Raw genomic sequence first — 22,598 nt, 5'->3', positions numbered from 1 at the left:
AGGTGAGAGATTTTGGAGATGGCAGGAAAATGCTCAGCCATCCTCACCAATATTTACAGCACACTAATATGTACAGTGGATATAGGTCTGGATTTGCATACCTTGGATGTAGTTTTAGGTTCCTTGTTTTCCACACAGAAATTCTATGACCTTGCAGCAGCCACTTAATCTCTTGGAGTTTGGTTTTTCATATCTTAGAAATGGGGCAAACATGAATAGCATTTTATGAACTGTACAAGGCTATAAAATAGTGTTATTACTATGCAGTACATTCATAAAGACTGACCATATATTGTTAAATCACATTCTATCCATTCACCAAAGTAGTTTTTATTTAATGATCCCTTCCCTTCACCATAGCTTATGCCTATGTGTAGCAAAAGAAGAATGGGCAGATGGCATCTACCCTATACTCACAAATATGGACATGATGCCAACTTATACCAGGGAGGAATTCCAACTTGGTCAACTAAGCATGGGTAATAACTATTGGAAATGCATGTTTGGCGGTGTAGCGGGTGGGTATAGTATTGGTGATGAGGAGGAGTTAAGGTAGTAGAAGGAAAAGAAAATACACTAGAGCTCCAAAGAAGTTCATTTTCATTTTAAAGGGGAGCAGTTAATATCCATGGCTTTACCCATTCATGCTGCTATTATGAAATATCATAAAATTGATGGTTTATAATTAGCAAGCATTTTTATTTCTCATAGTTCTAGAGGCTGGGAAGTTGCAGATCCAAAGTACTGGCAGATTCAATGTCTGGTTCATAAATGGCCATCTTCTCTCTATCTTCACATGGTGAAAGGAGCAAGGAAGCTCTCTGGGGTATCTTCTACAAGGGCATTAATCCTCTTGTGACCTGATCACCTCCCAAAGGCCTCACTCCAAATACCATCCCATTGGAGGTTAAGGTTCAACATACGAATTTTGGGGGGACACAAACATTCTGTCTACAACATCCCCTCAAGCCACTTTGAATTGTACAGTAAGACTAGTTTGAAAGGTGATTCAATAACTAACTAGTTTGTCCCTCCAAACCTGCACCCCATTTTCTCCTCCCTGTTCTGCACCCTTGTATAGATTACATCAATGGGTATCTTTGCTATCTGGCTCCAATGGGAACACTGGCAGAAATTAGAGGAAGGGAAGTGAGATTAGGGTATTCCCCTCTGATTGAACCATTTTGTTGAATGATTGTTGAGAGGTTGACTATATCCCTCCACTGAAACTCACAGCTCTGGTCAAGGTAACCCTCTCTGCGTGACGCACACCAGCTTCACATTACCACTGGTTTAAGGTGACAACAGCACTTTGATGTTACTATCTCGGGGACATTATGTTATCAACTTGTGGTTTCCCTATATTCTGTTAAACCATCTTCAAAAATTCATTTTGAGAACACCATTTGTTTCCTACCAGCCCCTAAAGCATTCAGGTACTTACTCTATCAGTCCTAATACACTTGTTTAGATATTTGTGTTCTGTTTATTTTTAAAATATCGGTAACAGTTATTATTTTCATGTATTTATAGTAACCCTTTGCATTGATTATTACTTCATCGACAGAGAGTACTTTTCTTGACTCTGCTTTTTAACTCATGATAAAAAATAAGTTAGACTTACAAGAACCAGTTGCTCTACAGAACACACTCTTGACCAGCCTCTCTGGACATTGGTTTTAATGAAGGCTACTGAAAAGCTCAGAAACAGAGTCTCCTTCCTTGTGCTTTTCTGCAAGATAAGTGAAGCTGATTGCTGGATAGTTTCCAAAGTGCTGTTTTTAAAGGCCTGGCTTCTCTCTCCTCTTAGACCATTTCCAACTAACACATGTGAACAATCTGAGCCTTGCCAGTGTATTTCCTGGCAGACACAGCATGTGTCAGTTTTATTGCTCATTCAGACTTGGGAATTGAATTGAATGCAACAAATGCTTATTGAACCATAATTTTGTGCAAAAGCACTTTGTTAGGTGCTGTTGAGAATACAAAAGTAAATTATTATCATCAGGAATGAAAATTTTGGAATTTAGGAAACATTTTTAAATTGAAACAATAACTATTAATTGTTATACAACTATAATGTTCCCAAATTTCCCTAGCTACTTATTCATTATTTTATTCCGTTTAAATTTCAGAAAAATGTTGGAAAGGGAGCAATGACTTCTATTTTTATGAATGAAAAACACAGAGACTCAGAGATGCTAAGTATGTTACCCATAATCATACAGGTAATAAGTGGAGAAATTAGGATTTGGATCCACTGATCTAGGCGTTCCTGGGGCCAAAACAGATGTTGATCACTGTAACCCTTAAAAATGGTACTAACCTTATTCTGTATTCAAAACAGACAAAGGAAATCATCTTCCAAAATGTCAGCTGCCCGTTTAATGCTAATGCTTCTCCCTTTGAGCAGCTGCCAGAACACAGGCAAAATTAGACTATGAAATGTGTATGGCCTCCTGCAAGGGCAGTCAGGAAGAAGAGGTGGAGATGGGGGTGCAAGTCTCCTCCTTGGTTGGATCAGCCCAGTGGTCAAATAGTTTTTACAGACTGGCTCTCAGAGTGAAGTGAAGAGGCTTGGAGAAAATATAGTATGCTTGCATCCAAATGGAAAAGTGTAGAAATCTCCCTACTGTTCAGTTTTATTGGATGCATAGTTGTTTGTAAACAGATTTAGAACATGAGGGCCTCTTTTTAATGCACTAGGAGAGCTTATGAATTAAGACAAACTGCAGTAATTTCTTTAGTTGCACAAAGAATTCTTTTTTTAATATGAGTCATCCACTTCATTAATTTTATTTCACATTGTTACAAAGAAATGTTTCTTTGTCATTATCACACATTACTAGTGTGTCTTTTCCTGGTTACATACTATATTGGATGCAATTATATCTCAGAAATTTCCTGTTTAAGAAAAAGGACCCTAAAATAGAATAATTAAATAATTGACGCTGTGATAAAGCTAGAGCTCTCTCTGTTCCAGGACAAAAGACTGCTCCTGGGAAAAACCAATTCCTAGTCCCTTCCTGCCACAGGAATCTGGTTGTGTCTGCATCATAATTCATGCGATAAGTGATCTAAATTCATCATAGAGAGAAAAAAATCTCAAAGGACTCTCTCTTCTGCTCCACTCTTTTAAAACAGGAAACATATTTTGCTGCTTAGCCTAAATGACCACATCATTTGCATCTTGGGAAGCAAATGAAGTTTCTTCCCAAAAATAAATATTATTCCTTAAAGGAGCCCTCCATAATTAATGAGTAGAGCCAGATGTCTTTTCTATGAGCCATCCTTTGTCAAGATGAAATTTGGTTTGAATGGCAATAGGTGGATAGTAGAAATAGCCAAATGCACACGCGATTCAGAAACAGAAGACAAGCAAATCTTTCCCTTCTGCATGCTCTTGTTTTTGTCCACTACTTTTGGAGCCAGGAGGTTATCCCCGTGTTTTAAATAGTACCAAGCATGGGCCAAACACAGTGGTCCATTGTATACGTACTATGGAGCACAGAATCCTGTGAGCAGCAAAAGTCTGCTGATTGTGATTCCATACAAGCCTTACCATAATGCACATTCCAACCCCCCTTCTTTGGTTCTGTTAGCACTCTTCTTGCCTGACATGACGGGAGACAAAAGATTGAGGCAGGACATGAGGATCCATGTGGCTTTGGGTAAGTCATTTCCCTGAGTTTCAGGTGTTTCCTGTGTAAATTGGATGAGCTGAGATTAGACAAACCTTGTTTTTCTCAAGCTCTAATCATCCATAAACCAAAAAAGCAAGAGCTTTCATAGAATTTTTCTTCATGTCAAAGTCATGGCTTCAGAGGAAGTTTCTAAGTTGCCAATGTAAACCTCAGAATTTCTTAGCATGGAATACAATTGCTATCAAAATGATGATGTCTGGATCACTGTTGTTCTGGTTCCTAATCTCATATCTTGTTCCATGTGAGCAATGGCCAAAGTTTATGCTTTGGAAGAGCTGAGATATTGATGACCACCCATGGTGCACGTTGGACATTGTGTCTAAAACAAAAGAAGATATATCACTGTACTTGGAACACAAAAGTTTAATATGAGTTCATGTCACAAAAGGGCAGAGAATATTGCATAGACATTGTAACAGAGTTTGGCCTTAGACAAACAATGCCCAATGCTAGAATTGGCCTGAGATATATCCTCCAGACTTTTGGTCCTACAGTGGTGATGTCATCATTTGACCAAACAGTTAAGCCACAGTTTTATGTTTCCAAATATCAGTCATTCATATGTCATCTGCAGGAATTTTGTGAACTCACATTTTTATTTAAATAGATTCATCATTTTAACGTCATTAATTTACTTAAAACGACGTTTTCATTATCATAAAGAGAAAACTGCAAGTAGAAGTAAACCATACAAAACAAATTGTGGAAGGAGCCTCGGTGTCCATCGAGAGATGAATGGATAAAGAAGATGTGGTCTATGTATACAATGGAATATTCCTCAGCCATTAGAAACAACAAATACCCACCATTTGCTTTGACATGGATGGAACTGGAGGGTATCATGCTGAGTGAAGTAAGTCAGTCGGAGAAGGACAAACATTATATGGTCTCATTCATTTAGGAAATATAAAAAATAGTGAAAGGGAATAAAGGGAAAAGGAGAAAAAAATGAGTGGGAAATATCAGAAAGGGAGACAGAACATGAAGACTCCTAACTCTGGGAAATGAACTAGGGGTGGTGGAAAGGGAGGTGGGCGGGGGGTGGGGTGACTGGGTGATGGGTATTGAGGGGGGCACTTGACGGGATGAGCACTGGGTGTTATTCTATATGTTGGCAAATTAAACATCAATAAAAAATAAATTTATAAAAAAATAAAAAAATAAATAAAATGTTGCTACTAAATATTAAAAATTAAAATTAACCAAAAATTAATTTTAAAAATGAGCAGTAAAAATCTCTTAACATAGTCTTTAAACCCTGTGCAGGCATGCTCTACCCATCTACCTCTTCAGTTTTCCCAACACACTATCTTGCTTGTTCCACACCAGCCACAGTGAACATCTTCTAGTTTTTAATTACCCTGGCTGATCTTCATGAGGGCTTTCACAGGCTGTTTTCCCTATAAGTAGGGCTCTTCCAAATTTTATTCCTAACTTTCTGTTCAATCTTCAGGTTTCAGACCTCAGTTCAAGGTCATTTCCTCAAGAAACATTTCCCTGTCTCTATGACTGAGGCAATTTTTCTTATATCTGAAATCACTGTACTATTCCCTGAGTATGTCTTATTTTGTGGCAATTTTACATTTCTTTCACATTTCTTTATTTATTGTGTGTCTCCCCCAATAGACTGGAAGTTCCACAAAGGCATGTCAAACCACAATAAGGAATGGGATATGAGGGGAAATATTAAAAGAGAGAAGCAGTTTTGTTTTCCCTTGTAAGAAAGCAGCTATTTCTTCAGGTAAGGGGGACCAAATAGGAGTGGTTCTGGGTGGCATTTGGGGATGGGTTGAGGGGAAGGCAGGAGGGTTGAATTTCAGGGTTCTCTGCATTCTCAAACCTTTAGAATTTAGCCATTCCAATGGTGAGGATCTCATTCTTTCTCAATTCGTATTTTTACATATAAATACCCTGGTAACTCGGTGGGCTTACATTAAAATAGATATGGATCTATTAAATAAACATTCATGAACCACCAGAGATCATCTGGTATACCACCAATGGTACTTACAACACACTTTGGGCAGCCCTATTAAAGTTAGCATGGGGTTAGTATTCCCAAAGTCCAGCCTCTCTTTTATTACTTTTCTGAACAGAGTAATTTAAGGGTTTTACATGTCTGCAAAATCAAAAAATTTGAGCAGACTTTAGGGCCCCGCCCTATCTTTGCAACTTATTTCCCAATACTATTTACTACATCTCTTATATTTCTGACAAGCTGAACATTCCGTAAACATTACCTCCTCTGATCTCACACTTACACTTTTCTTTCTATTGGGAATGCTGTTAGCTCCACAGTGTTTCTTTTCATGATATTCCTAATTCTTTTTCAAAGCTGGTCTTTAATATCGTTTTTAAGGACAAACATTACATGGTCTCATTCATTTGGGGAATATAAAAAATAGTGAAAGGGAATAAAGGGGAAAGGAGAAAAAAATGAGTGAGAAATATCAGAGAGGGAGACAGAACATGAGAGACTCCTAACTCTGGGAAACGAACTAGGGGTGGGGGTGACTGGGTGACAGGCACTGAGGGGGGCACTTGATGGGATGAGCACTTGGTGTTATGCTATATGTTGGCAAACTGAACTCCAATAAAAAAATATATATCACTTTTTTACTTAAAGATTTCCCTAATTCTCCTTAATATATTTAATCTCTCCCTCCACTGAAAAGCATAGGAACTTTATCTAGTCTCCATCATCAAGTGTATCACTTTTCACCTTGCACTACTTTATTCCCATACCATAATGTCACTGATAAACAATCAAATAATTAAACTACATGCTCCTTGTGAAGCAGGGGTTTTGTCTTACTCATATTTTAATTTCTTATTGTGCCTGGAATAGTATAGATAGTAAGGCATAAAACTGTATAAAGAAAACTGGCATGTTCCATTTTAGAAAACTGCTTAAACCTTCTGGGCCTGACTTTAAAATCTCATCTTATGTGTGTGTGAGATACTTTGATGTGGTCAATCCTTCTTCTTTCTTGTATCTCAGTTTCTCATAGGGAGTGTTAAGTAGAGAGAATGGGCCTCTCCTTGATCAATTTTCACAGTCTGGCTGGGATATTAATACCAAGATATGGCTTGAGAGGAGAGTCCAACTGGGAAGGTACATCAAGCTAAGAGAGGAGGAGGAGGTAGAAAATGCATCATAGGACTTTGGAGATCAAGAGCAGCCATATTCTTTGATAAGCTATGTTGAAATTTAGGAAGCATCCCTCAAAGTGTAATGTCCCATCCTTAGGTAAGTTTATTTTTTCCTTTTTTCTTTGTTAATGTACTCTGAAAAGTAGAATTAAATAGGTGATAATGCTGCTGAGTGAAGTAAGCCAGTCGGAGAAGGACAAACATTATATGTTCTCATTCATTTGGGGAATATAAATAATAGTGAAAGGGAATATAAGGGAAGGGGGAAGAAATGTGTGGGAAATATCAGAAAGGGAGACAGAACGTAAAGACTGCTAACTCAGGGAAACGAACTAGGGGAGGTGGAAGGGGAGGAGGGCGGGGGGTGGGAGTGAATGGGTGACGGGCACTGGGGGTTATTCTGTATGTTAGTAAATTGAACACCAATAAAAAATAAATTAAAAATAAATAAATAAATAAATAAATAAATAGGTGATAATGCTGATAGAAAGCAGTTATTTGGCAACTCACAATTATTAATGTTTCAATTTCATGCAGCTACCCTACTGATGTAATGTCTGCAAACCTGGCCATCATGTTGGCTCTTTCTCTCATCCACTAGGCATTTGTGGACTGCTGTCAAGACAATCGTGCTCCAACCTTCATACCACTCCTCCTGAAAAACCTTCAAGTGCTGTTTCTCTCTGCTTCACAATTTAAGATCAGTCTTTAGCTTGGCATTCAGTGTCCTCTACAGTCTGTACTGACTATTCAGTTGCCCATACTCAAGTTCAGAAAAAGCAACCTGACAATCTCTAGACTAGATTGCTTCTAAAATATTTTGATTGAGTTGATACTATTGAAAATGTTGGGACAGCCCGGGTGGCTCAGCAGTTTAGCACCACCTTCAGCCCAGGGCATGATCCTGGAGTCCCGGGATCGTGTCCCACATCAGGCTCCCTGCATGGAGCCTGCTTCTCCCTCTGCTTGTGTCTTTACCTCTCTGTCTCTCTCTCTCTACTCTCTGTGTCTCTCATGAATAAATAAATAAAATCTTTTAAAAAAAGAGAAAATGTTGTGAGTTGTCCACGCTTCAAAATCAGAAGGAAGCACATGAAAATCTAGGGTTCTGCCTTTCTCAAAAATTTCAGAATTTCTGGCACCACTAGGTCTTCATTTTCATGTGACAATGTTCTCAGGTATCACCAAGAGGCCGCTGTCCTCTTTGGATAGCTACAGCCTCTCCAATTCTCTGCAGACTGTGTCATTCCCTATGGCTCTTACATGAACCAGCTTTAGTCATTTTTATCCTCTGTCAAACCTCTGCACACATCTGCATTTAAAGCCCCAAGTGTAGTCACACCAGATAATTTGCTATCAGGCTGTCTTGTCCCCACTCAATTGTTTGAACTGTCCCCTCTATATTGGTAACCCTGCCTCACTCTGCCTCTCATCAACAGCCAATATCTTCATAAATACCTTTCTAATGCACTCTTCCAGACATGCTATAACCTTTTCTTCCATCTTCATAATATAATTTATTTCATGGAATTCTCTTTGTCTATTTTGAGTGATGGTTAATTAGAAAATGGTTTTTGATCCTTCCTGAGTTAGCACTGGACAGGTGACTAAGAACACAGACTTTATTCTTAAACCAACTTGATTCAATTCTGCACTCAGCCACCCCCTAGCTGTATACTACAAAGTTAGACCTTTTATGTTTTAAAATGCTGGTTTCTTTATCTGCAGCTAAGACTGATTTGTTTTGGAGGGTTTTGTGAGGATTAGAGGAGACAGCACCTGAAGAGGGCTTAGTACAGCTCCTGGTACCTAAAAAGCTCTCTCTAAATGTTAACTCTGCTAACTCTTATTATTAATATGACAGCATTCCTGGCAGTTATTTAAAGCAAAGAAACTTTGCAGCTGAATAATCAAGAGGACAATGACCCAGTCTTATTTGCAGCCTATGAAACAAGCAGTAACAAAAAAAAATCTTATTTCATCTCTTTTACTAGATAGTAAAAGATTAATATTTGACATTTACATAGCACCTGCAAAATATAAAACAGCTGGGGTTGGTGTTTCATAAAGGAGCCCTCAAAGGGTTCTACCTTCAGGACAGATCTCATTAAAATCAAAGCAACATGACATTATCACCCTCCTTAAAGGAATGACCGAATTATGCATTTTCACAGAGAAACTGACCATAATAGAGCATAAAAAATTATCTACTCCTTATATAAAATTTCCTCACCCTATTACTCCTTGGAATACCACATGTAGGCCAGATCAAGTTCCCTTAAGAAATAAATAATCAGAAATTAAATTATGAAACACATAAAGAACCCATTGTATGCATCAAAATAAATAATGAAGTCCTTGCCATAGGGAAAGAGGACTGAAGAGGAAGGAAGGGGAGAAGGAGGAGACACACTTAACACTCCCAAGCATGTGCTTAGTGCATGATCTCACATCATCCTAACAACCCTAAGAAGTAGGCACTAAGTATACTCTTCAAATGATAGATACCAAAAAACTAAATATAACTGGTTCACTGTTACATAGCCAGTGAGTAGTAGAGATGAGATGCCAACTCAATTCCCTTTGTTCCAAGAACTGTATTCCAATTCCCTACATTATAATACTGAGGGCACTCTGTGAAAGTGTCTAAACAACAAAAAAAAATTAATTCATTCAATAACCATTTATGATCTCCAGGACTCTCGCTAAATTTCACATCACTAGAATTGAAGAAAACTTTTGGATACAAAAGAATATACATGGAGTTTCTACTAAACTTTACTGATGTCAAAGAATAGCAAACCACCCTTAAGGAATTTTAAGGAGGCTGTGAATAGTCTTGAATGTCCTTAATAGTTTAGTCTTGAAATGCCATGTTGAATATCCAGAAATCTTATTTGGATGATTCTTGGATCTGATCCTCTGAAGTATTTCTCTTTTCAATATGATCTTAGTAGAATGAATGATTGTTGTCGTGTTGATTGGGCACAGTCACACCTACTGTGACTGTAATTTAAATTTGAGATAAATCCAAGCGTGATCCATTAGCATGTAGGGGCAGAAAATGAAACCAATTCTCCCTTTTGGGAAAAAGAAAGACTAACATTAGTATCTCCTGCATGTCAGTTACTTACACATATTATATAATGTAATTATCAAAACAAACCAGTGAAGTCAGAATTATTATCCCCAGAAGCAGAAACTGAGTCAGGGCAAGAGGAAAGAATCTGCCCCAAAACACATGACTCATTCATAACTGAGCTAGTTATTCAAATTCTGGTCTCCTAAACTACAAAGCTCATAAAGTCCAGGAAAATATGGATAGTTTCTCTCCACATTTTGAAGAATGATTTTAATAGTAATAAAAAAGTTCCTTTTTTTTCTCTTTCTTATATTTTACTTTCTAAAGAAATAAAAGATCAAACATTGGGATTTTTAAAATCTGCCACAGTTTCTACGATCAAGGGTTGTAACAGTATTTGCCACAGGTAGTAAAAGTCTACTTAGTTTGGGGAAATGCTTCAAAGGCCTTTCAGTTATGGAAACTTCATTTGTGCTGGAAAAGCACAAACTTACCTTCTCTACGTATCGAAGCAAGTTGGTGTTTTACTTACATGAAGATGTTCTTCTAATGTTAAGGTTTTTTAAAATTTTGTTTTGTTTTGTCTGCATTGAAAATGGAGACAGAGAGAAAGAGAGAGAGAGAGAGAGAGAGAAGTAACAGGGGTCATTGATTTAATACTTGGGAAGAGAAAAGAGTCTGAAATTTGAGATAAGTAGAACCACAACAATGATGACAAGCAGTGACTACTTAAGAGGGAATGGGACTTGGGGAGAAATAATAGTATGGTACCGTGGTACAGTGTTTTTACTATTTTATTTTTTTAAGTTTTATTTATTTATTCATGGGAGACACACAGAGAGAGGCAGAGGCATAGGCAGAGGGAGAAGCAGGCTTGCTGCAAAGAGCCTGATGTGGGACTCGATCCCAAGACCTCAGGATCATGACCCAAGCCGAAGGCAGACCCTCAATCACTGAGCCACCCAGATGCCCCTTTTTACTATCTTATTAATTTCTTATGCTATCCTAAAATTCTTTTTTTTATAAATTTATTTTTTATTGGTATTCAATTTGCCAACATATAGAATAACACCCAGTGCTCATCCCATCAAGTGCCCCCCTCAGTGCCCATCACCCAGTCACCCCCAACACCTGCCCACTTCCCTTTCTACCACCCCTAGTTTTTTTCCCAGAGTTAGAAGTCTCTCATGTTCTGTCTCCCTTTCTGATATTTCCCACTCATTTTTCTCCTTTCCCCTTTATTCCCTTTCACTATTTTTTATATTTCCTAAATGAATGAGACCATATAATGTTTGTCCTTCTCCGATTGACTTATTTCACTCAGCATAATACCCTCCAGTTCTATCCACATTGAAGCAAATGGTGGGTATTTGTTGTTTCTAATGGCTGAGGAATATTCCATTGTATACATAGACCACAGCTTCTTTATCCATTCATCTTTCGATGGACACCGAGGCTCCTTCCACAGTTTGGCTATTGTGGACATTGCTGCTATAAACATCGGGGTGCAGGTGTCCCGGCGTTTCACTGCATCTGTATCTTTGGGTAAATCCCCAGCAGTGCAATTGCTGGGTCGTAGGGCAGGTCTATTTTTAACTCTTTGAGGAACCTCCACACAGTTCTCCAGAGTGGCTGCACCAGTTCCCATTCCCACCAACAGTGTAAGAGGGTCCCCTTTTCTCCACATCCTCTCCAACATTTGTGGTTTCCTGCCTTGTTAATTTTCCCCATTCTCACTGGTGTGAGGTGGTATCTCATTATGGTTTTGATTTGTGTTTTCCTGATGGCCAGTGATGCGGAGCATTTTCTCATGTGCTTGTTGGCCATGTCTATGTCTTCCTCTGTGAGATTTCTGTTCATGTCTTTTGCCCATTTCAAGATTGGCTATCCTCAAATTCACGTGAAAATCTAATACACATAGGAACCTTATATCAGACATGCTTCAGAAGCTCTGTTTACCCATGGAGCAGGACGGCAAGCACTAATATCTAATACTTCCTGGATGCTTACATTTGTGATGATCTCTGTTCTCATCTATTTATATGTGTCACCTTCTTCCACAGCAAGCATGGGAAGGAAGTGCTTGCATTATGTCCATTTTTTTTTTTTTTTTCTGTAGAAGCTGAGAGCCAAAGAGATGACATTTCTTGGCCATGGTTACATAGTGAGTAAAAGTTGGAGCTGAGATTTGAATCTGAGGCTTCACTCTTAACCACTTTCAGTGATAATGATACAACTATCCCCATACTTCCTCTTGTCAGAAGCCATCACACTGATAAAGTATATTTTTCAAAAAAGAAGTTGGGGGTTTTCCACAATGCACACCAATCCCTGAGATTGAGTGATTAGTGGTAAGTAGCAACCACTGAGAGTAAAGAAGCTGTCGATAGCTTGGATCTGATACAAAAACTCATGTCCTCAAATAGTCTGTAGCAAGCAGTGGGGTGTTATTCAGAATATAGGAGGGAATCAAGCATCCCATACCAGAGGTATAGGAGAATGGTTAAAGTACGCTACCATTTCTCTCATTTATTTTTCAAGACATCTTGGACGACCTTGCCCAGAGAACCTCAGCAATCTCACACTGGTTGTGCCACATGGAATTGCTTTCTTCATTCTGCCCACAGATGTCATCTCTATATATTTCAGCAGAGACTAAATGAATCAGGGATGTGGAAAGCTAAATCCTATTGCTAGAGATAACTCTGGAAACGTTAGATTATCTGCAACTTTGGCTTTAGCATTTGCCAACTTCTTATTCAACTCATGTCTTTTAATTCTTTCTACTACAGTCATCCTCTCCCGTTCTTACCCTAACTATATAGATAGTACCCTGCATCCCACCCCTAGCCCAAGAGTTATGCACTTCAAGTATTTTAATTTGCTATCAAAAAATATGTTCATCTTCCTGCTAATACTATATTGTAATATGTATAATCACATGATAACATTTATATATATTATATATTAATACATATATAAATATATTAATGGCTTCAAAGCCATTCCTGTAATAGTGTCCTTTCTACTCACTAGCTATGGCAGTTTTCAAGTGTGGCTACAAATCTCTGATTTTCTTACTATTGAGAAGTGAAGTCTATGTCCCCTCACCTTGCACTTGGATGGGAATTGACTACTTCCACCAGTGGAACATGGCAGAAATAGTATGTGCTTCCAAAGCTAGGTCTTAAAAGGTCATCTGACTTCCTCCTTACTCACTGGAACACTTTCTCTGGGAGTCCTGAACTGCCATATGAAAGGTCTGACTATCCTGAAACCACAATGATGACATTTTACATAAACATTTAAGTCGATAGTTCTAGCTAAGTTCATTCTTTCTGTCACACCTGCCAACACAGGAGGACAGAAGTTGCCAGGTAATTCTAGGACCCAGCCATTCAGCCACTCCCAGCCATCTGAGTCCTGATTGTTGAGGTCCCAGACAGAGATAAGCCATCCAGGTGTGCACTAATAAAATGTTTTTTTGTTTTATGATTCTTTTGTTTTGGGGTAGCTGTTATGGAACATCAGATGATCAAAACACCAGCATTTTAATACGCTTTCAAGAATAAGAGAGAAGGGATGCTTGGGTGGCTCAGCAGTTGAACGTCTGCCTTTGGATCAGGGTGTGATCCCGAGTTGCGGAACTGAGTCCCACATAGGGCTCCCTGCATATAGCCTGCTTCTTCCTCTGCCTATGTCTCTGCCTCTCTCTCTCTCTCTCTCTCCCTGTGTCTCTCATAAATAAATAAATAAATAAATAAATAAATAAATAAATAAAATATTTAAAAAAAAAGAATGAGAGAGAAAAGGATAGAACAACAGTTGCTATTACCTTGGAACCTACACATAGAAATATGTCTTGCCAAAGGACATTAATTATCAGTTATATCTCAACAGAGAAAAGATTGAAAACTCCTGCCTTATAGTTTTTGAGTCTACTGAAGGAAAGCCTTACCATTCCCCTTCTTTACCAACACATCTCAAAACCATCATATCTCATGATAGACAAGATGTTGAATTTCAAGTACCAGAGACGCAATTCAAACAAATTTAAATTTAACAGAGTGTTTTATTGGCTCATATACCTAGGAAGAATAATAGATTAGCACTTAAGAATCAAAGAGCTGCCTGGAATAGGACATGGTGTCAAGAGACTCAGATCATCAGGACTCTCTCCCTCTGACTTCCAATCTCTGATTATCTCTGTTTGACTTTATTTGACTGTTTGACTGTTTGACTTTGTTTTTGAAAGTGATAACCAGCAACCAACTTCTTAACCTCCAATCTAGCAGTATTAGCAGAACACCACCATCAACAGAAGGAAAGTTTTCCCAGGAGTCATTTAACAATCCTATAAAAGAATCCTGAGTTGACTTATTGAATTACAGATTTACCCCTTGGGCTGATTATTGTCAGGAAGGGTATTATTATTGGTCCTGCCTGAGGAAGGTCATCCTTGTGCTGAGGCCTAGAGGAAATAATTTGCAGCCCCACGTCGGCCACATGCAATGTGGGAAAAGATTCCCAGTGGGGGCACTTTGACTATAATAAGAAAGACTGTGCTGAGGCTGCTGCTTCACCAAGGACTAGTCTCTGTCCACCCTACCCCACTGTAAGAACTGGATTATATTCATAAGTTCTTCCTTTATCTTTCTTCTTAAGTTATATTCTAAAGTGAATGGAAGGGTACTGCTATGGTCTAAATATTTGTGCCCTGTGTCCCTCTCACCAGTGGCCACCAATTCATATGTTGAAACCTAACTGTCAATGTCATTGTTTTTGGAGTGGGGCCTTTAGGAAGTGGTCATCAGGGTGAAGGCCTCATGAATGGGATCAGTGCTCTGGTAAGGGAGGCCCCAAAGTGACCTCTTGACCCTTTCAACATGTGAGGACAGTGAAATGACAACCACCTATAAGAAAGCAGACTCTTACTAGACACTAAATCTTCTGGCACCTTGATCTTGAAATTCATAGCCTCTAGAACTGTAAGAAATGAATTTGTTTTTTTTTTATAAGCCACCTACTCTATTGCATTTTATTACAGCACCCTAAATGGACAAAGACAGGTACATAAGTTTGAGTTGCATGATTATTCACTTGGGGGGAAGAAAGCTGTTAATGATGATGACGTGAGAAAAGAATACTGAATGTGGGAAGTTGGGAAATATTTCTTTGAGGATGCAAGGAATCTGCTTCTAAAAGTGGTTGGATCTTCTGAAAGAAATGGAGATGCTGATTGGTAGGAAGCTGCTCAAGAGAGTCCTTTCAATTGAATATTCAAATCAATGACCATTAAAGATATAGTTACTGATTTCTTTCTATAAAATAATGCATAAGGTATACAAAGAATTAAAGATAATAGAGGGTACCATGAAGACTGCAAATTGGCCACAGAATGACCCAGAATAAGAGACCAAAGTGACCAATCTATAAAGAAGTGACTTACAAACAGTTACATGAAGCAGCCTGACCTGAAGAGATTTTTGTCAGCAGGAGCATTGCAAAAAGTTTCTATAGGTGGCTTTACAGGTTTGGCCTTAGAGAAATATGGTGTGCTCCTGTGTGACCCACGCCTTCTGTGGCCTGAAAGTGACACTCGCAGTGAAAATGTTGACTCATTTATGCTACCGAAGCTAACCTAGGGGGAATTATGACCATGGAAACCTCAGTGTAGAACATCAGTACTCAGGCAGGGCAGGCCTAAATGAAGTACTTCCTCAGAATGGCCTGGAATAAAAATATGCAGTGTGAGTTAGAAGAAGATAAGGCACAGATAAAAGTCAGAGAAATTCCCGGGATGAAGGTCAGGGAAGTAAAGTGAGGGTATAAACAAGAAGTAAGTGTTGAAAAGATCAGATACCAATCAGGAATCAGAATAAATTGTAAATACTTGGAAAGGGCAAACCATTAGAAGACAGACAGTGGGGAAATGGTCCAGGCCCCCCGCTCTCTTCAACCACGTGTGGACTTTAAGGAATGGGGACAAATAAACTGATCTAAAGATACAAAATTTAATATATACTTAGAGGATTTCAAACCATTGGATTCACTCATTTCTTCAATTCCTGATAATATGAGTTTTATTTTGTTTTCATGAAAAGTTATTTTTGCATATTGTGGCCAATAGAGTTGTAGCAGAGAGATTGTTCTAATATACAAGAGGTGGCTCAAGATTGCAGACACGTCTATGAAGTAAATAGGGACCCTTTATGGCACAGACATCTCAGAACTAAGGTTTACACCTGATTCTCCCTACAACTTGATTTATGGACTGGTTAACCTATTCTTACAGCAAGATTCTTCTCTCATAGATCTGCCTAATCTGTTATGTTAACAGCATTTAGTTAGTTCCAGCTGTTCCCAATATTTAGCCACTTCATACCCTGTAAGCCTGTCCCCATTATGCTTGAAACAGGTAGCAACTTTGGAAACACTGCCTTACGAAAACCAGAATTGGCTATGTAGGAACACTCTGGGTAGGCTGAACAACACATCCTTTTCCATGTGTCTAACACCATCTGGAAGCATTTTATTTTTCATGAAAATGCAGGTCACTTGATTATCCTATGGTTCATTGCTCTAGAAAATGTTTCCTAAATAAAAATAACTAACAAAAAACCCTCAAAAAATACAGAACAGAACATTTTAATACGGTCCTTTATTAGGATGATTTCAGTGGCCAAGAATTTAGAGAGATCAGCTCCCAAATAAATCAACATAGAAATGATGTATTTGGGCCAGGGGGTATTTAAATACTAATTGACAATATGGCAAAGATTAAAAAGAGTACACTTCTAAAAAAATCTTTGAAATGGATTTAATTCCCCAAAGCCACTACCATACCCAAATCTGATCATGTAAAACTCATGCTTAAAAATACTTGAAAAAATGTAGTAATCATCATTTGTCTCCTTTTTTACCTCTAAACTTTCAAAAATTAATACCAAAAGAACTTTTACTCGTGGGTTTTGGTTTATTCTACTAAAGAGAGTAGAAACTACACCTTAGGTTTTCACTGCATGAAAAAGATGAACATGGAGCTGGAAGGAATTTTAAAAATCGATAACCAAAGCTGCTAAAGTATGGAATTAGTTACCTGAGAGAAAGGAGATGAGTAAAGAATCATATTCTAGAACAGATCTTCAAAACTCAAAGACTGGGAGCTAGACTTACACGTGAAATAGTAAGATGTAAGCAATATGGAGAAGTGGAGACAGTGAAACCTGGAGAGTGTGTTCTCCATCTATTGAAATTCAAAATCACACCACTTCAAACACTATGGTGGGATCAAATCAAAGTTTACTGTACCTTGAATATCATCAGTATTTGATGAACACTGAGGACTTGCTACTTTCATTGTGCTGCAGTAGATAATCATTATTAGGCACTGTGCAAAGCTCTTAAATACTTTCTATACTTTACTCTTCAGCTCTCTGAAGTGACATGATTATTTTCATTTCACAGAAGAGGAAACTGAAGTGTAGTACGGGGTGTAGGGCAATTCCTGGCATGTAGGCATTCAACGAGTGTTTGTTAAAAGTCTAAATAAATAACAAAATCTTCTCCTTCTAGATTTTATGCTACAATATGGGGCTAAGACTGAAAACTTATTTTTCATTTGTTTGTTGAATTCTTATTTTTCTTTCTCTCTTTCTTTCTTTCTTTCTTTCTTTCTTTCTTTCTTTCTTTCTTTCTTCTTTCTTTCTCCTTCCATCCTTCCTTCCTTCCTTCCTTCCTTCCTTCCTTCCTTCCTTCCTTCCAACCTTCCTTCCTTCCTTTTCCTATTAAATTTTGTCTATAGGGGACCTTAGAAGGGCTGAAAGGCAGGAAGAGGGGAGAGAGCTTCCTCCTTGAGTTTGCCATTCCATTCAGCATCACATAACAACAACCCTCTTCCCAATACCAGCAGTTGGTTTGGGTCTTCAACTTTGACGCTCCCAGAACCAGCCCCACTGCATCCCCTCAGAGCTACCAGCAGCAGCCACACAGGGCCTCCTGCTGGGAGGCCCTAGCCCTAATTCTGTGATGCCTATTTTCTGAACTCTTGAGGGATCAACATCAACGAGGTGTCACCCCTTCCTCAGAAGTTTGAGTCTTTAGCTTCTCAGAGACTCCTGTGAGCTCCTAAATATAATACCAACCTGTTAGCTTCTTCTCCTCAGAGTTTTAGATCTGGCTCTGTGAGGTTTCTCTTTTGAGTTTCTAGACCCTGAAAACCCTCTTCTTTTCCTTTTACTCCAGCCTAGGGATAGAAGCTCCTTCTTGTGTTACCTCAGAGCTTCCTGTTTTGCTAGTTCAGAATTCCAATCCCAGATTAATCAATTTCCAATATTCTTCCCATCAAAATACCTGATGTGATTCTTGTTTTCTGATACAGGAGAGCTACCTTGTAAGACTGTCTTGGAGATTAATTAATACCTGGCTCATAGTAGATGCTCATTAACCATTATTTGATTCCTCACTTAGAACAAACCACAACATTACTTCTCTCTCCAGGTTAGTATCTTTGACATATTTGGTAAGCATACCTTCAATGCCTTCATCCAAAATAAAGCCAATAATGTTAAACAGAAGAACTAGGCTAACAATGAAACTATTTCATGTCACTATAACCCCCCTTCAAAATTTGCTTCATTCTTTTAAACAATATTCTCTGGGTATGTTTCCTGGGCAGGTATTATTTTCATTATTAGATTATAAAAGAATAAAACTATTTCCATTTTCAGAAAAAAAAGAAAAACATTTAGTGCTTTACACAAGTTTTGTCCATAACATAATGAACTGAAAAGAGCACTGGCATGAGAAAATTAATCTTAGTTCTTCTGGTAACTAAGGTGTGATGGCAGGCAGGTTCCTGACCCTCTCTCCTTTCCAGGTCCCTTAAAAGGAAAATGGGGAACTTCAATGAAGCAACCTTCAAGAATTCTTTAAGCTTTCTTACTCTAAAATAGGAAATAGTGTTACCTCTACATATTTCAGATCACTAAGATATTTCTGACAATGAAATGATTCTCAACTGACTATATTTTCAGGAGCAAGAAGTTGAAGTTGGGAAGCAAATGGTTCCCTCTTTAAGGAAATGTGAAGCTAGTTCTACCAAACCTGGAAAAAAAATCCAAGTGAAATTAATTTCTTAAACATGTCAGTACTTCCATGGTCAATTCACTTTTGGAATTCAAGTCTAAGGAGTCTAAGAGGAAGGGAAGCTAGTCTAGCCAAAATTATAATTATGAGGAAGCTACTATGCCTTCTTATCATGACAAAGCCTCTTTATAATAATGGCAGGGCTAGTGGTATGATGTGATCATAACACTATCCAATTATGTGGGAGTAGAATATGTGTTAAACTTGCCAACTAGAACATCAAGTTCAGTTAACAATTTTTTTGTGGCCCTCAAATTGCCACTGTGGCATCCATCTGTCTCCTCACCAGGGACTTCAAACAGTGTAGCTGATGCCACAGGCAGCAGCTAGCTGTAGTTCCTCTCCTACGGGTTTAGAAAGAGATAACCACAACCACTAAAGCCAAAGAATTTTTGCAGCTTCACTACTGTCCAAGTAAATATCCTCATTCCAAAGTCATAAATTGACAAGAGCCTAAAATATCTGCAGAAAGAAAAGCCCAGATTAGAAAAGACAGAAATTTTATTCCCATGATTGCCTTCTAAACAAAACATTTTTTTTCTGGAGGTCTTGGTCCTTTTTATCCCCTCCTCCCTCCCTTCCTTCTTTCTTTCCTTTTTCCCCCTTCTTTGTTTCCTTGCTTCCTTTGTTCTTTCCTGCCTTCTTGCCTTTCCTTAAAAAATAGGTGGCCTCTATATTTATGAGGCTATTACAGTATTAGGCACTACTTGAACAAAAATGAAAACCATAGTCCCTAAATTCACATAGCTTTCAATCTAGAAAAATAAAAATAAAATCACATATGAGAGTAGAATTGAGTAATATTTGCTATAAAAAAAAAGATAGATATTGGATTCTATAAGAGTACAAAGCAAACCAAGGTGGGAAGTTGGTGCCAGAAAAGAAGGGGTGCTTTATATGGACCATGAAGAGTAAGTCAGAGTGATGTCGTAGGAGAGAGAAGAAAAAAAAGGACATCTAGACAGAATGTGTAGCATGTGAATACTTAGACACATGAGGAGAAGCCCAGCAGCTCCAAAGCCTATGAAACAAGCACCTGGGCTGTTAGGGTCTAAAGAGAAAGGTCAAAAGAGAAATCTTTGAAGAGAGTTTGATGTGACTGATTTACATTGTAGAAAAATTATTTTGGGATCTTTGTGGAGAATAGATTAGAGCAGGTGAAAGTGGAAAAGGAGGGGAGGACATTAGACACCAATGTAGCGTTTCAAGGATGACCAAGGGGCATTTGGAGCAAGATGGCAGCAACAGGAGTAAGCAGGAAAGGACAGACAAGAGATTGCAGAGAAATGGAGTTGAAGGACTGCATGCTGGAGGGTGTCAATGAAAGGGAAAGAGGGGTCCAGGACGACTCCTAAGACTTTATTTTGTTGTTAGTTATTTTTTATCTTTGCTGGGTCTCAATTGTATATGCTCAAGAGCAGGAATTGAGACCTATATTTTTTGGAAAAAAATCAGACTGCTATTTTTTCTCTCATTCATAATTGTGGTACCTAAAATCCTTTCACTGTGGAGACTTATTTCTGTTATTTCGAAGGTGTATTGTTCCATAGGAATTCCAAAATACCACACACAACACCCCAGCTAAGACTAATATCTTAAGCCCATTATTTTTTTTAAGTCTCTTCTTCTTCATTATTCAGAGAAGTACTCCTAAGAAAAAGAAAGTAAATATTTTTTTCTCAGAGGATTGCTGGACATAATATTTTTCTCCTATGTTAATGTTTATGTAGCAATAATATTTTAATGACAATATTTTTCACTAGCCCCTGAGAATAATTATGTTCTAAGAATACATATCAAGGTTATCATATGGCTTTTTATAGCCTTTATACTATTAAGTATCCACAAAGATAAAGATTTCCCATTTGATATGCACAGCCTCAAGTGGTTTTTGGGAGAAGCTCTCCCTATTAAGGAGAGTGATTATAGTTAGATAAGCTAGATATAAATCGAAGGGAGGAATATTGGATATTAGTGGTCTAGTACCAGGAGGTAGAGAAAAAAAGGGAGGGCGAGATAAAACAATATTTGATGTAAACTTCTCCTTCAAGATCTTTCCATGTTTATCACATCAATTAAAATGGAAAGAAATTAAGGCTACAGATGCATATCTGGGAGTCATTAGACATTGCTCAAAGAGAGGAAAAATAAATAGGGCAGGAATGAAGTCCTGTGAAATTCCAACACTTAAAGGGATAAAATAAGAAGCTTTGAACAAAGACTTGAAGAATTTAGACAGTTCGCTGTGTATCTAATAGAAAGTTATTCTAGGCTAAGAAAGAGGCAATGCAAAGTCCCTGAAAAGTGCCTAGGAAGTGTGAGGGATAGCAAAAATGTCAGTGCAGCTGGAGCACAGCAGGCAAGCAGGGGACCAGAAAGAAATGGGGTCAAGATGTGATGATGAAGGGCCATGCAGAGCTCAGTGACCATTGTCTGGTCTCTGGCTTTTCCTCTGAGAGAAAGGGGATGCTATCACAGGGCATTAAGCAGAGGACTGAAACACTATAGCCACTATGTTTGGAATAGGCTATAGGTTTGGCAAAAGCAGATACAGAGTTATTAGTGAAAATACTTTTAAGGCAAGAGATAATTATGACTCAGACTAGGGAAGTAAGAGTAGAGGAAGTAAGAATTGGTTGAATTGTGAATATATTTCAAAGGTAGAGCCAATAGGATCTCCTTATAAATTGTATGTAGGTATAACAGAAAGAGAACAGTCCAGGATTACTCTAAGAGTTTTTGCCAAGGATCAAATGACTAGTATGTGAGATGGGAAAGGCCATGAGTGCAGCAGGTTTCAGAGAGAAGTACAGAATTCAATTCTGGACATGGTAAGGTTGAGATAAATCTTAGATATCCAAAAGGCAATTTCATGAAGGTGGCTGTTACATGAGTCTGGTGTTTGTGAGATAGAGCTCATCTGGAGCTATAAACTTGGATCATTGGCTGACAGAGGGAACTCAGGCTACGTAACTAGCTGAGATCAACAAGACAGCTAGAGTAGATCAGAGGAGGACCATTGAGTAAGCCTTGCAATCAGAGGAAGACAGAGAAAGAAGGAAAAAAAACAAGAAGACATGGAAATTGATGACTATATGAAGCATATGTAGAAGGAGAGAAGTACGGTATGTCAGATGCTACCAACATGTCAGGATGTGGCCTGAAAACTGGCAACTAGATTCAACAACATGGAAGTAATTAGTGGACCTGACAAGAGAAGTTTTAGTGGAATAGTGGTGATGAGAAGCTGATTAGAAACAATTCTTTCAAGAAATGTTTACATAAATGGGTATAAAGAAATTGGGCAAGCTTGTAGGGAAAGTATGGTAAAGAGAAGTTTGTTTATATTTTAAGATTGGAGAAAAATAGCATGTTTATATACTGATGGGACTATATGAGGGGTGAATGGAAAGTGAAATAGAGATAGCGATATTAGAAGACATGCATAAGGACCTTAAATCTGGGGAATAAAGAGTCCTAGGAGGGTTTATACAGAGGGTCTCAGGGGCAAT

The 22,598-nt window shown here is 38.2% G+C and overlaps 2 long non-coding RNA genes across 2 annotated transcripts in view; both read left to right on the top strand.

Moving 5' to 3' along the window:
* The first annotated feature begins 3,580 nt into the window (after positions 1 to 3,580).
* LOC112662318 (uncharacterized) overlaps positions 3,581 to 22,598 on the top strand; it is a 43,313-nt gene continuing 24,295 nt past the window's right edge. Inside the window, exon 1 of the long non-coding RNA XR_004814716.2 lies at positions 3,581 to 3,671. This is a non-coding gene — a long non-coding RNA (uncharacterized LOC112662318). The remainder of the gene's footprint in view (positions 3,672 to 22,598) is intronic.
* On the top strand, positions 4,907 to 7,868 carry LOC112662380 (uncharacterized). The gene is made up of 3 exons (XR_003138473.3): positions 4,907 to 5,445; positions 6,706 to 6,954; positions 7,395 to 7,868. It is a non-coding gene; the product is annotated as an uncharacterized LOC112662380 (long non-coding RNA).

The sequence above is a fragment of the Canis lupus genome, chromosome 13 (assembly GCF_003254725.2).
Source record: "Canis lupus dingo isolate Sandy chromosome 13, ASM325472v2, whole genome shotgun sequence".
Classification (NCBI taxonomy): Eukaryota; Metazoa; Chordata; class Mammalia; order Carnivora; family Canidae; genus Canis; species Canis lupus.
This window is presented reverse-complemented; position numbering and strand designations above follow the sequence as displayed.